Source organism: Sorex araneus, chromosome 10, assembly GCF_027595985.1.
Source record: "Sorex araneus isolate mSorAra2 chromosome 10, mSorAra2.pri, whole genome shotgun sequence".
Taxonomy (NCBI): Eukaryota; Metazoa; Chordata; class Mammalia; order Eulipotyphla; family Soricidae; genus Sorex; species Sorex araneus.
In genome coordinates, this window is record NC_073311.1 from 58,942,048 (window position 1) to 58,957,908 (window position 15,861).

At 42.8% G+C, this 15,861-nt stretch overlaps 1 pseudogene; it reads left to right on the plus strand.

The window, feature by feature from the left end:
- Window positions 1-1,817: 1,817 nt before the first annotated feature.
- On the plus strand, window positions 1,818-2,178 carry LOC129399178 (40S ribosomal protein S25-like; annotated as a pseudogene).
- Window positions 2,179-15,861: the final 13,683 nt, after the last annotated feature.

Consider the following 15,861-nt stretch of genomic DNA (forward strand, 5'->3'; position numbering starts at 1 on the left):
GATTCAAACTTATGCTCATGGTAGGCCTCAGGGACCTCAGGAGGAAAGAATTATTATTAGAAAGCCATTTCTACACCAGGGCTTAAGGATCCATGCGGTGACATCTGCATCAGCAGTGAAATTTTAAACCTTTAATTGACTTTTTATGGGTCTGTACACTGAATATCAAACACATACGGATTCTTCTTGTCATATTTCCAAGCTAATTTTGCATTCTGTGTTGTTCCGTAACTTTCTCTCTCTGTTTTCAAATTTGTTGTAGAGCTTTTTGATTTTATCTCCCTGTTTTAACCCCAGCCAGCAGCCTCACGCTGGGTCATCTTCCCATGTCCTGCCATCGTTCTGCAGGGCTGGCACAGTTCCAGGGAGCTGGGTAGAGCAAGATTGCATGGCAGCGATAAGCAAAGCCCATGGCTAATCCTCAAATCGCCTGGTAGCTAAAACTACCTTTTCAGGATTTTTTTTTTCTTGGCCAAACATTCCACAAAATTTGCTAAGGAAACCCTCTGGATTTCTAATTTCTCCTCCTGAACGTGCAAACTCAGTAGCGAAAGGGCAAATGATAATAAGCGAATCAATGATGACATGACAGTTAACAGGTGACTCGGAGTCAACCTAACAAGGAACCTGTTCTCCAATACAGTGCTAAGTGTACACTAAATTTCAGTAGGCCTGTGTTCATTAATTTTTCTTTTGTAGTCGTGGGGATTGTCCAAATTCCAGTCATTTATTTAAAAGAACAAAATCATTGTATCACTGTCATCCATTAATCATCGATTGCTTGAGTGGGCACCAGTAACGTCTTCATCCGTCCCTGTCACGTGCTAGTATATCCCAATGGCGTCTGCTCATTCCAGGAATATATAGAACATGTTATTGTTACAGTTACTGCTTTTGGCATATCAGTTACATCACGGGTAGCTTGCCAGGCTATGCCATGTGAACGGGATATCGTCAGTAAACAAAATAGAGAAAAAAAACAGGGATGGTCCAGGGGGACAGAAGGACCACCAGAACCAAATCCTGTTGGTGCTGGGGGAAGGTCTAGGACTAGAACTCAGGCTTGACTCACCCAAGGCATGTACATTACCCATTTGAGCGTCCTGACTCCACACTCAAGGTTTAACTGTGTTTTAGCCAGAGCGCATCCCTTCAAGTCTGACTGGTCCTTAGGAACAGGGTAGCGGAGTAAGTGCATCAGTCCACAGGTCAGCAGGAGCATAAATCCAGACACCACATGTGGCTGAGTGTAATGCCAAGTCTTGGCATGATACATCACTAAGAGCAGCCAGTGAAGGAAATGAGGACACTCATTGGCTGCTGTGCGAAGGAAGAGAGGGTCTGAAGCCGAGGGTGCAGAGCTACACCAGGATTGGATCTGGAAGAATAAGAACCAGAGTAATATTATTCCACTCAACACAGCCTGCTGGTTGCCTTTCTGACCAGGCTGGGAAAATCTGGAGCAAAAGGTCTTATAGGTATATTGAAGGTCACATGCTTTATTGTATTATTTTTAGGGAACTCCCAAGCAGTATTCAGGCAACCTGAGGGACTACCCTTGCCAACAAGACCAGAGGGTTCAGTTCTGGAGCTTGGCGAGGTGGTACCCAGCGCTAGAGGTGCTGTTGCAGACATTCTCACCAAGAGCCAGCGGAGAAATCAGTAGTACACTCTGAGTTGGAAGGATTTGTTATATTCCACTGGCAGACCCAGCTGAGCTCGTGCTCAAAAGACTGGGCCCGGCACAAAACCAGAAGTTTCATTTTAGGACATCCTAGCACGGCTGCAGTGGTAGCTGCTGCCCTTCAAGCATTCTGATGCCTCCCAAGGACAAGAAAAAGAAAGATGCTGGGAAGTCAGACAAGAAAGACAAAGACCCAGGGAACAAATCTGAGGGCAAGGCAAAAAAGAAGTTGTCCAGAAGCAAAGTTCGGAACAAGCTTAATAAGCTAGTCTTGTTTGACAGTCATTTTACGACAAGTTCTTCAAGGAAGTTCCCAACTATAAGCTGGTAACTCCTACTGTGGCTCAAGATTCAGAGGTCCCTGGCCAAAAAGGTCCTTGTGGGGGAGGGATTCCTTAATAAAGAATTTATCAAACTGATTTCAAAGCACAGATCTAGTTTACACCAGAAACACCAAAAGTGGGGACACTCCAGCTGCTGGGAGAGATGCGTGAACAAGTCCCAACTGTACATTTTGAAAAACAAAACTTTATTAAGTCCAAAAAAATTCATTTTACAGGTATCTGATGAGGAGGGTGCCATTTGGAGGCAGCTGGTGGAAGAGTGCAGAAGCAGAAATTCTTTGCCAAGCAAAGTGAAGACTATCTCAAGTCTTGAGCACATTTGGAGTATATTCTGTGCTTCCAAGGCAAGACTCTGACCACCTCAAGGACACCCCAGATGGCCGCTGTGGTTACTTCATGTGGCCCACACTGTCCTTGGCAGCCCCTGCTCCTCTGGTGTCAGTCTGTCTGAAATGAAGTCAGGAGTCTCTTGTCCTCACCCAGGATACCCCACTAATGCTTGGGTAACCACGGGGTTCTGAGGATCAAATTCAGATCCTAGCACATGCAAGGCATGTACCTTCGCTCATGACCTATTTTCTAGACCCCAGGGAATCACAAAAAAAATTTAATGTGGTAGTGCATAGATGGGCTGGAGTGATAGCACAGCAGTAGGGAGTTTGCCTTGCACACAGCTAACCAGGGTTCGGTTCCTCTGCCCCTCTCGGAGAGCCCAGCAAGCTACCAAGAGTATCTAGGCCACAGGGCAGAGCCTGGCAAGCTACCCCTGGCATATTCGATATGCCAAAAACAGTAACAACAAGTCTCACAATGGAGATGTTACTGGTGCCCGCTCGAGCAAATCAATGAGCAACATTGATGACAGTGACACTGACAGTGACAGTGCATAGATGCACATTTGCTTTATTCTAGGCCACACCCAGTAGAGCTGGGAGCTACAACCGGAGGCCTCTCCCTCATACTCAGAGGTTCATGCCAGTGCCTGGGATCAAGCCCGGGCCTCGCACTTCAACCCTATGAGCCATTTTCTGGCCCCAGATTGCTTTACTTTGGTGACTAACCATGGTTCCTACCTCTGTGTTCATTTACTTGCCATGTTCTTGGGTGAGCTGTGTTCAATTATATTACCATCGTCAGGCAAGGTGCTGTATTCTCCTTAATAGAAGACAGGGGATATGTCCTCCATTTTGAATCAGAGGTGCAGAATGCTCAAACAAGTTATACATACCAAATTTTCTCAGAAAATACACTCTCCTAAGTCTGACATTGCTTTCCTAAGTCTCTAAGGAATAAATTCATTTATGAGGGTAAAACTAAAAGAAAATGTGTTCTTTTCATTCTCTTACCAGTTACTCCTTCCTGTCATTCTAGGGTAACATAGAGATTCTGTATTTAGCAAAAGAGGGGTAGTTAGAACGCTGATTGTATGCTGGATCTCTAACATAGACTAATGGCCTGGCAGGGGTGGGGGTGGGGGTGGGAAATTTACTTGTTTTGCTTTGTAGGTGTGACTCATTCCTGTCAGAAGCAGTTCCGACCACATTCGGTGATACTCCAGGACTTAGGGGGATGGGAATGCTGTTTAGACTACACACAGGAAACGGGAGTTTGATGCCTTTTCTACATGCAGGAGGAAGCTGGATGCTACAAAAATGCACACTACTGGTTGTTAAGTCATTTTTAGTCACAAAAACAGAAAAGCAACTTTAACTCTTTAAACAAACCACGGGAAACTCATTTGAAAGTCTACCTGCAGGCCAACCCACTGTAAATATGTTCATGTCTTCGTTCTGCTGCTTCTTAACTCTGATTTCAGGCTGATTGGTCAGCTTCCCAGAAACTCAGAGCTCTATCCGGTGCCTGAAAAATTTGGTGGAATCTAACGAGAGGATTTATTATGAGAGTTAAATGAACTGATGCTGGCAAAGCAATTACACCAGGCTCTGGCAGATTACAGAGGGCAGGTAGCCACACGGTGGGGTTATGGGTGTTGTCATCAACGATTATGTAAAGCCATGCATCTGAAGAGGGAAAGATGCCATTGTGACTTTAGTGTCCAAGTAGGTAGAACATAGATAGAGACAGTTTTCAAGTCAGTTTGGAGAAACTATCCAACAACCTGACTTATACAAGACAAAAATGTTTCACCTTGGAGATGGGAATGGACCTCTCTTGAGGAGAGAGATGCCACTTTTTACATCTCTTTGGTGGATTAAAACTTTTTCTGCATTAAAGAGATGGCTGGATTACTAGATAACTATTAGTTATCTATTATCTATTAGTTATTATATAGAACCTATAAGAGCCTATAGTTTTTTTATTCATTTCCCTTCAATTTCCAACAGAAGTGAGTAGACAGAGATGGCTAAGGAGTGATTAAGAAAAAGAAGGGAGACTATTGTCTGTCTTATTGAATGACTGTTATTTCTCCAGAAAAGGCATGTTGATACACCATGACAGATGCTCATTTTCAGTGCTAAAAAAGTGGGCCAAAATGGACTGTAAAGGAATTTCAAAACAAGACTCTTTAAATATCTCTTTTTTGTTCTGGGCCACATGGAATATAACTCAGGGTTCAGGGACTATTCCTTGCTCTGTGCTCAGGATCGATCACTGATGGCAGTTAACCATATGTGGTTCTGGGATTCAAACTAGAATCAGCCACATGCCACATGCAGGGCAAGTACCTTAAGCCCCCTGTTCTCTCTCTCTCTCTCTCTCTCTCTCTCTCTCTCTCTCTCTCTCTCTCTCTCTCTCTCTCTCTCTCTCTCTCTCTCTTCCTCTCTCTTTCTCCCTTCTCCTTGTATTTATATGTAGATCTGTTTATGTATAGATTTATGTCTCTTTAATATTATTATGTATAATTTTCTAGTATGAAAGGAATATATATCTACTTTTGGTTTATGTAAGAAATATTCATATAACATCATTAAATACCAAGAGTTATGGATACAACAATTTACATGAAAAATGTAGTTCCTGAAACGTAGCAGGAACTAGCAGGTGAAATTTTTCAGTTAGTAAAAGCTTACTATTTCCTATATTTTACTCAACATAAGTGCCAGTTGAATATTGTAGGGCGAAGGTTTTAAAACAACTCTTTCTCTACCTCTGACATTTAATGAGCTATTACATCATGTCATACTCCACACAGAACAGAAACTGCTTCAATCCCAAATTGCCTCAAGCATTTATTTTAAAAATAGAGATGTCCTTTTAGGGTAACTTATAAGCTAAATTGGAAATTAATTCTCATGTTTGTTCAATCAACTATAGACCTTTACAAAGATATACTTTCTAAAGGAAATTATTATAGACTTTAGGTTCTACATTGATGAATATTGTCAAAATTACAATCTTATAGCAATATACAAATTACAATCTTATAGCAATATACAAATTTATCCTTGTAAAAATACCCATGATATATTTTTTAAATACTTAAATCAAATGAAGTTTATGTGGAGTGGTAAATCCCACTTAATAGTCAAAGCAATCCTAGGTTAAAAGGAGATGGGAGGCTTTTCTGTCCTCTCAGCTTCAAATTATGCTATAAATCTGTAATAATTAAAACAACTTGGTACTGAAAAAAATGATAGCCTTAGATCAATGGAAAAAATTGAGAGTCCTGAGTCAGTTTCTCAGGTATATATACAGTCTTAATAAGGAGCCAAAAAATATAAAGTGGAGCAAGAAAAAATCTCTTCAACAAATGGTGCTTGGATAACTGGTTAGTTACACATAAAAAAAATTAGTTCAAACCCCTTTCTAACATCATACACAAAAGTCAAATCAAAATGAATTAAATACCTTGATATCACACCTGAATCCATAGATTATATTGAGGAAAAAAATAAGAGCAGTACTTCATTTGATTGAATTTAAAGGCTACCTCAGTGATTCCTTGTCATTGGCCAAGCAAACAGAAGCAAAGATAAACAAATGGAACGACATCAAAGAAAATAAAGACCAGAATAAAACAAGACCCCACATACTGGAAGAAATTATTTTCTCACCATTCATCTGAAAAAATATATATATTGATATCTTCTGGTGAAGGGACAGATGTTGGAATACTGTATTACTGAAATCCAGTTAAAAAGAACTTAGTAACTGTATTTGACAGTGATTCAATAAAAAGGGGGAAAGGGAGGTTGATATCCAAGATATATAATGCATTTGTAGAACTTTATAAGAAGAAACAATCCCATTTTAAAAAACTGGGGGGAGGGATGGGAAATGAACAGAAACTTTCTCAAAGAAAGCATATAGAAACAAACGACCCACAACACTTACCAACTGAATGAGGTTCGTCATAAGGAAAGATACAGACACAGAATGATCTCTTTCATATGCTGGATATTTAAAAAAAACATGGTAAGGAAACAACAAATGCACAGGGCAATAGAAACTAGAACTGGTCTTCAGTAGGAAGCTTGCAGAGGTTGGGAGCAAGGTGAGGGCACAAAGAACATTAGGACAGTGATGGGGGGAAATGGGCACACTGATGGCAGTGCTGGAATTGTCAGTGCATGAAACCCTTCCCAACACTCTTACAAACCATGATCCCTAAACTTTTTTTAAATTAATTTACATTAAAAATATTTTTCAGTGAAGTAAAATAGTTTGACTGGAATGAAAATTACTTAGAAAGGTATGAGGGGGTTTTCCCCAACCTCCACCTACCCACCCCGCACCAAAGGACTAGCAGACCCTGCCCACACCCACATTTTCTGGCATAGAAATAGCCCAACTCCACAACTAATCCAGTCTTGAAGAATTTCAAATCTCCCAGGTAGACCAGTATGGACAGAGAACTCCAGAGCTTCTCAAGAGTTGCCCCCACTCATTACCACCCCCACCAGAAGTACCAGCAGCACCCGACATTATCCAACATAGAAATGGTCCAGCTCCCAACTGTACCAAATCGAACTGCCAGGCTATCACATCCTTCCAGCTCCTCGAGCTTGTTACCGTATGATACCTCCAAATTTCACAGTACTAACAACCCAAAAAGAACACAGCAAATTTGATGAGAAAGTTGCATGGAAGACCACCAAGCTCAATGAGCAGAAACAATAACACAGAGAGCTCAACCAGCACCAAATAGCTCCGTAAATCCTCAGATAATGACTCTAGTAACACCATTCTGAGATATAACAATTATCTCAAAGTACCTCTTATAGATCTATTTTCTGATAATTCCCTTTGTAATAAGCAATATAAAGTAAATCACCGTCTACCTGCTAAGGAGGCAGACTTAGGAGGTGAGTGGAAAACGCCAGTTTGTGCAGCCAAAATGATGAGCAAGTACAGTCACATCACAGTGAACATGTACTGTCTCAGAGAGCAAGCACATGTGTGCAACCTCAGAAAGCAAACACACAAGTGCAACCTCAGAGCCAGCATGAGCATGCAGCCTCAGAGGAACATGCAAGTACCACCCTATCTATCCCATAACAACCCCCACTACAAAAGGAAATTAATAACACAAGAGTAATTTTTGTTTTAGCATGCATTGTAGCAACCAGAGCCTGGCAAGCCACGGCAGAGCCTGGCAAGCTACCCGTGGAGTATTCAGTATGCCCAAAACAGGAATGATAGGTCTCATTCCCCTGATCCTGAAAGAGCTTCCAATCGTTGGGAAAGATGAGTAAGGAGAGGCTGCTAAAATCTCGGGGCTGAGTGTAATAGAGATGTTACTGGTGCCTGCTCGAGTAAATCCAGGAACAACGGGAAGACAGTGATACAGTGATACAGTGTAGCAACCAATATAAACTATGTTGTGCCTGCTAAGAAGGCAAGCTTGAGTGGCAGGTGGAAAACTAGGAACATTGGTGGAGAGAAGGTCACACTGGTGGTGGGATTGGTGTTACAACATTGAACACCCAAAACAACTACATGATTAACAACCTTGTAATTCACAATGTTTACATAAGCTTTAATAGAATAAAAGGGGAAAAAAATTTTAATTTAAAGATGCCAGGGGAGAGAAGGAATTTGTTTTCAAGAGAACATGAGAAAGCGAGCAAGAGAGATGCAGAGACAAACAAGGAGAACAAGGGCTGAAAGGGCAGTTTAAAAATACACATTTTAAAGGATGGAACCGTTATCCCTGGGGACTGAGTAATTCATGGCCGGGCTGACGTCTGCCAATGCTTGGGGGTTGGGGGTAAGGAAGGGCAGTGGACATCATCACAAAGCTGCTTCCTCTCAGAGCCGAGGAATTGCCATCAATGGAGTCTGGCACTGGAAGAAAATATTTATGTGCTGTCTTGCAACTCACGGTCAAAACGAAGGTGTGTATCTGGAGACGTGAAGGGGAAGGGAAACTGTAGTAGATGCCTCCGTGGTAATCACCGCTCACCCCAGGAAAAGGAGCCTCGGAAGTCATGGCGTTGGGATGTGTTGGTGTTAGAACATGAATGCCTGAAGTGCTCTGTCTGCAGTGTGGGGCAGAGGAAGCCAGAAGCAGACCTCCCTTAGCTCTCTGGCACATGACCACAGCGTGTGTCTTACAAACGTCACTGCTGCTGAGAATGATTGGGGCTACACAATTCCTCAACCCCCTCTGGACCCACTGAATCAGAATCTCCAGGTGCTGGGGGCCTAGAAAGTTAAATATTCATTTAGTGCCCCGGGAGACTCACATTTTCAGAAGCGGCTCAAGTCACTGCGGAGAAGAGCTTTCAGTCCCGTTCATAAGCTCTCAGGGAACCGCTGGGCTCGAAGCTAGGGAGTGGTCGGCCCCGTTCACGGGTCTGAATAGCACCTTGTTGTGTCCTGCGGCTATCAAGAGCTCTTTATAATTAGCCACCGCATTCAGCAGCACAGCCCTCGTGCCACCAAAGAGCAGAATGCCTGTGAGAGAAACCAAATTGTCCAAGTAAACCATTTACAAGGAAATAGTGGTTCACTAGGGGAAGTTGTTTCTATGTAGCCTCCTAAAGTGTTTTTGGAGTAGAAAGTTAAATCAAATGCCTTAGTTATCATAATATTTGAAAAACATTTTCATTAGACTAATCTTCAGAAAGAAATGTTGAGCACTAAATTGCAAATCCAATAGAAACATCAGCACATAAACCCCCATTCACTATTAAACCTACCTGTTGGGTTATTTCACATACATGATGACAATTGCAGCTTTCTAGCCACACCCTACATTAATTTATTAATTATTGTTAAATATATTGCCACATGGATGATATTTATAATGTTAATTAGAAGATAAGTTCAATTCTATTTATCTCAAAGCAAAATTGTCTTGTAAGAAAGTAAATAAGAAAGCTAGGGAAACATAAAATTGGCTACTACATATAAAATTCCACGGATCATTTTGTCAATACCTATTAGTTAAATCAGAGGAAAGTACTTTGACATCATATTTCCCAGGTTTCTAATGTGGCTACTTGTGATCATTTGATTAAGTTCCGTTCAGTTGAGTGGCAATGAAGACATACCCCACTTCGGGGTCTCGCCCTGAATGCATGCGGACACGACATCCTTGTTTCTTTTCCCCCTTTGCCTCAGCTGGAGAAAAGCACTGAGCTTGAACCCAAACTTGGGGGATAGAGATCAAAATAGAAAAGCAGCTTGCCTATCCGGGATGATTAGGCTCAGGCATATGTGCATGTATATATTCATGACCATGTGTGTGCATGCCTATACGTGTGCCTATGTGACTGTGTGCGCTTATCTATGTGTGTGCATGTGTGACTATATGTACATATCTATGTGTGTGCATACATGCTGTGTGTGCATGCATGCTTTATTTACATGTGTGATGATGGACACTGTGCATGCATACCTGTGTGTGCATGTGTGACTTGTGTACACATGTCTATGTGTGTATGCATGTATGAATACATGTATGTTCATGAATACAGAAAAAAGCCTATAAAATTTACACATTCATGTTTATGTATATGTATAGTGAGGATACATGTTTGAGTGTGCATGTATGTCTGTGTATATGTCGATGTTTGTGTCTTTGTGCTTATATGCCATGCTTGACTGCATACATGTCTGTGTGTATACGCTTGCATTCGGTAGTTGTGTTCATGTCAATGTACATGCATGTCTATGCATGCATGCAAGTATAGATCTATGAGTATATATCAGAAAGAGATCTAGTTTATTTATTCCCCTCTAATTTTTTATAACTTCACTTTTAGTCAGTTTAGTTTTGTTTCGGGGCCACACCCATCTGTACTTAGGACTTACTTCTGGCTCTGCGCTCCAGGATCATTTCTGGTGGGGTTCAGGGGACAATATGGGGGTGCCAGAGATGGAACACAGGTCAGCTGCATGCAAGGCAAACACCCTAACCACTTTAAAATTGCTCTGGCTGCTAACCACTTCACTTTTAAGTTTCTCTGTTAGAGATGCCTAGCTTGTACCCTACTTAATACCACATACCGAATACCACATACCGAATACCACATACCACATACTATCCTTGAAACAAAAGAAAGTATCACCAAAATATGACTTTCAGGAGAGACAAAATTAAATCCATTTTGCATCACATGTTAACCATGGTTGAATCTCTAGTTTTTATTTACAATCCTAAAAAATTCTACAAACCTTTTTATAAATGATTGTCAACTCTTCTAAGTTCTAATACTTTAATATCTGCTCTTTGGATGTTATTGCAGAATACTGAATGACCTTTTAGGTTATTTATGATATGAAATGAACTATCCTTAAAATTGTATCTTTTAACTGTCAGCAAATCCTTGCAAAGTTCAACAGATTCATAAATAATGAACGTTAATATTCTGCTACAATATTTATGAAAATTTCAAGGCAGGGACATATAGATTTTAAAATAAAAACACAATATTTTTGCATTAGCAATTCAGATCAATAGAGATTATATTTCTAAGGCTAAGGTTTCCAAGGAACTATTTCTATTTTCATATCTCTCTAAGGGAAAAGTAATTTCTGTCATTTTATATAAATCCATGGAGTCTTAGTCTGGAATTTCAACACAGAATATTAAAAGATAGGAGATATTAACATCAGAAGTGCTAGGATGCTCTTCTCACAGAATCCTACATTTTGTTCTCTGACTGTCCACCTCTGGGTAAGTCTTTGACCACATTCAGAGCATGCCTGCTTTTAGCAGTGACCAAGGACATGAATAATAATTACTAAGGGTCTTGGATTTCCAGACCTCTGTTAGCAAATCACCAAGATCTCCATATTCTTGGACTCACTTTCTCTCTCTTTCTAGAAAACAGGCCCACAAGTTCTGGCCGGCTTCAACACCTTCCTCCCTCTGCCTCTCTAATGGCTGGTCTCTGCTTTCCCAGGCAGAATTCTCAATTTTCAGGAAGAAATCGATTGTGACAGCCAGCCCTCCAACTTTTGAGCCTAGGTTTCTAAAAGCCTCTATCGAGGGATTTATGGCTGGGTGGGGGGAAATTTTGTGAGGAGAAAAGCTGAGATCCTGAATACTAGCCTCCAGAATGAACATAAAAGAATCATCTTAAATATTTTATAATCACCAAAGCAAATAAAGACTAGAGTTGCCAACTGTAGCAAATAAAAATGTAGAACACATTGTTCCGTTCGGATTTCAGACAAACAAATAATTTTTACTATAAGTATGTCTTGGGCAACTTTTAAGACATAGAAAAAATAATTATTGCTGCTTATCTAAATTTCTGATGTAGGGGCTAGAGAAATGATACAGTGGAAGGGCAATTGCCCTGCAGGTGTCTGATCTGGGTTCAGTCTCTGGCACAGAAATGGTCCCCCAAGTGTCACTAGAAGTGATCCCTGAGCTCAGAGCCAGGAATGAGTCCTGGGCACCACAGGGTGTGGCCTGAAAAGCAAAAGAGAAAAAACTATATTTCTGATTTCACTGGACATTGAATATTTTATCTGGAAACCCTAAATAAAGACAGCACACATGAATGAATAGAGAAACTCACTAAGTTAACACTGCAGGGGTCTTTGATTCTAAGATTTCACTGGCCAGTGCACATGGATGAGAAAAGGGGCAGATGGGCCCAGTCAGCACATTGGCAAGACCTGATTTACTTGGGGGAGAGGCCCCTGTGGAGCAGGAGGAGGAGAAAGGCGAGAAGCAGGACATCTGTCCCTTGTCTGATCCCCAGGAACTCTCACTGAGTTATTTCATAGACACAGAGGTAGCCCCAAGTTGAAAGGAATAATAGAAAATTACAGCTGAGAGACACCCCCCACCCACGCTGCATTGGTGCCCCGATAACATGGTGCGACCAGGGTCACTGGACAGACTCTCCCGCTGCTTCCTGCTTCGAGACTTCCCAGGGGATTCCTGGGGGACAGGGCCCCACCTACCACACTTGAGCACTCACTGACGCTGGTCACAGCAGCCTGAGCCAGCAGGTGGTCACAGGGATGCACAGGACCAGAGAGGGAAGGAAGAACACAGCAGACTCGGCATCATCTTCAGCCAATGGAGCCATTCCACCGAGACCCACACCAGACGGGTTGGAAATGACTGGAGAAGTGGAGGAGCAACGTGAATGGGTAACGGCAAGGGCCAGAAAGGCACGGCAAGGCCACCGGTGTGACTTTGAGGGTACACAGCTGGGGGGAGTCCTGGGAACACGGATGTCTGCAAGGCTGTCCCTCTCCACTCTGTTCCCCAGCTCATTAGGAATTACCGGGACCTCCATCTGCAAAAGTCCCTTCTAAGAAACAGGGTGTATTCTTCCACAACTTGACTCTCTCTGTCTCTGTCTCTCTATCTCTGTCTCTCTGTCTTTGTCTCTCTTTATCTCTCTCTGCCTCTGTCTCTCTCTGTCTTTCTCTCTGTCTCTGTCTCTGTCTATCTCTTTCTTTCTTTCTTTCTCTCTCTCTCTCTCTCTCTCTCTCTCTCTCTCTCTCTCTCTCTCTCTCTCTCTCTCTCTCTCTCTCTCTCTCTCTCTCTCTCTCTCTCTCTCTCTCTCTCTCTCTCTCTCTCTTTTTTGGGTTCTGGTCCATGCCCACTGGTGCTCAGGGATGATTCCTTGGAGGCGCTGAGGGACCATATGCTATCCGGCGATCAGACAGTGGTAGGCTATATGCAAGACAAACACCTTAACCCCTGTAATAACTCTCCAGTTCCAAATAAGTGATTTCTCATAAGCAGAGAAACTCATCTTCCCACTCCCCCGAGAAAGTCTCAAAGCTATCAGGAAAGGATTCAGAAGTGAATTTACAGATTGCAAGATTTGTGTCTGGTGACTTCTCGTGTCTCCATTTGTTTGCCATTTATCTCTGGAGAAAGCTTCATTGTTCTCAAACCCTCTGCTTCTGCCAGCCAAGAACTAGAGGCACAGAAGGAGCAGCATGGCCTCTGGACAGCTGCTGGCCCTGGGCCCACAGTCAGCCTCTTGTTGGCATCTGTCCTGCCAGCCAGCCTACAGCTCTTTCCTCTGTCTCCGAAGACTAAGTTAGGTGCAAAGAGACTTTAGGGTCCCGTTCTGAAATCTGAGAAGTCCTTGAGGTTTTCGCCTTTACCCTCACTCCCCTTTAAGTAAATAAAGAAATGAAAGAAAATCCCAAACACACACACATACACACACACACACACACACACACACACACACACACACACACACACACATTAGGGGTGTCCTCAAAAGCTTCCACTGAGGGTCAGGATTTTGGAGTTGTCACATATTCGATACGTTAAGAGCTTTCCTAGACTTTAGAAAAATCTCGAGGTGGGGGTATCCTGAGATTATAGGGGAGGTACTGAGGCACAGAGAAGTGCACGAAGTCACCTCAAGTCTGTGGGGCCAGGGAAGAGCAGAGGAAGTACAGTGGTGAGCGCATGCTTGCCGGCCTTCCAGCGGCCTTCCAGCATCTTCCTCTGCCGGCTCCTCACAGTCCAAAGGCAGCCGGTGGCCAGCAGCTCAGAGAGGAGGGCTGGTCCAGCCGAAGCAGTTGGTGCAGAACGTGAACAAAAGCTGGCACAGAGCAACTCCGGGCTACTGGGAGCGGCTTGCCACTCCAGACCTTCTTAAAACATGCTGAGGAGGAGGAGACAAATCGACAAATCTAGGGACCCAACACGGATTTGCCATCCCTCAAGAGAGCCAGGACAGAACCTCCTGTGGAGCCAGGGGCACGTGTCACCTCTCTCGCCATCTGTCCTTGTCAGAGCTGGTGAGGTGCACTCAACGGCCAGCTCATTCTCCAGAGTGAGCGCCAAGGGTGTAGTTGAGGCGGAAGGAGCAGGAAGTGCCCTGGCTCTTTCTCTGGCCTCACCCCCGAGCCCAGCCTCATTCCTCGGTTCTCTCCTGGCCCGCAGAGTGAAATACTTCTTGGCTTTGTTTTGCCATGTTTGCATGCCCTTTGGGGAGCCAGGGCGTCGGGACGCCTGAGAGTCGGACAGGGCTCACGTATTTTTGTGTCCCTAACCATGACACCCTCGTGACAATAACCACAACTCATCCTAATTGGTGCCAAGGGATGGTTCTGGAAGAGAAGGCACTGTGAGAGAGCAGAGGCGGGCACGGGGCCAGCTGAGAGGTTCCATGGAGCCCCGGAGGCATGGCACTGTGGGAGGCAGGGCTGGGGCGTGAGGGACTCCGACAGCAGGAGAATGAAGGGAAGAGTGCCAGGCTCTGACTGCCCACGTGGGCTGGGCGACAGCGCCAAGGGGTTCCACTTTCCAATGAGCAAAGAACTGTCATGCAGCACTTTGCTGAGAGGCTAATAGTCTGCAGTATTTGTCCCTAAAAGACACTTGGCACATACAGTGACGCCCCAAAACAACTCATTGTGATGTAGGGGTTTTTTTCCTTTTTAAAAAAATTTTACTTTTTTTAATTGAATCTCTGTGAGATAGACCCTTAAAAAGCTGTTCGAAATTAGGTTTCAGTCACACAGCGTTCCAACACCCATCCTCCACCGGTGTACATTTCCCAGCACCAGTGTCACCAGTTTCCCTCCCATCACCCCCACCCCCTACTCCCCCAGCCTGCTTCTATGGCAGACTTTTCTTCTCTCTCTCTGTCTGTTTCTCTCTGTCTCTCAGTCTCTCTCTTTGTCTCTCTCTCTCTTTGTCTCTCTCTCATTTTGGCCATTGTAGTTTGCAATATTAATAATGAAAGGTTATCAAGAATATTCCTTTACCTACTTTTAACACTCAGATCTTATCCAGAATGATCATTCCCATCTATTATTGACTTATTGGTCTCTATCTTACACCTTCTGCCCCCCCACACTTGTGGTTGATTTCAACTACTGACCAGTCCTCCTAGTCCCTGGCCATGGATATTAGTCTTCTACTATATATATATATACTTATATATAGTATCATGCTTAGTGAACTAGGTCAGAAGGAGAGGTACAGATATAGAATGACTGCATTTATTTGTGGTATATAGTCCCTGGCCATGGATATTAGTCTTCTACTATATATATATTTATATACATATATATGTATATGTATATATACATATATACTATATATAATATTTATATATACTATATATATATTTATATGCATATATATGTATATAAATATATATAGTGGAAGACTAATATCCATAGCCAGGGACTATATACCACAAATAAATGCAGTCATTCTATATCTGTACCTCTCCTTCTGACTTAGTTCACTCAGTGTGATACTTTCCATGTCCATCCATTTATAGGCAAACTTCATTACTTCATTTTTCCTAACAGCTGCATAGTATTCCATGAATGTGCCATAGTTTCTTTATCCATTCATTTATTCTCAGGTGCTCAGGTTGATATCAAGAATACAGAAGGCACTGGTTGAACTCTACAATAAAAATCATCCAACCTCATAAAAAACAATGGGTTGATGAAATGAACAGA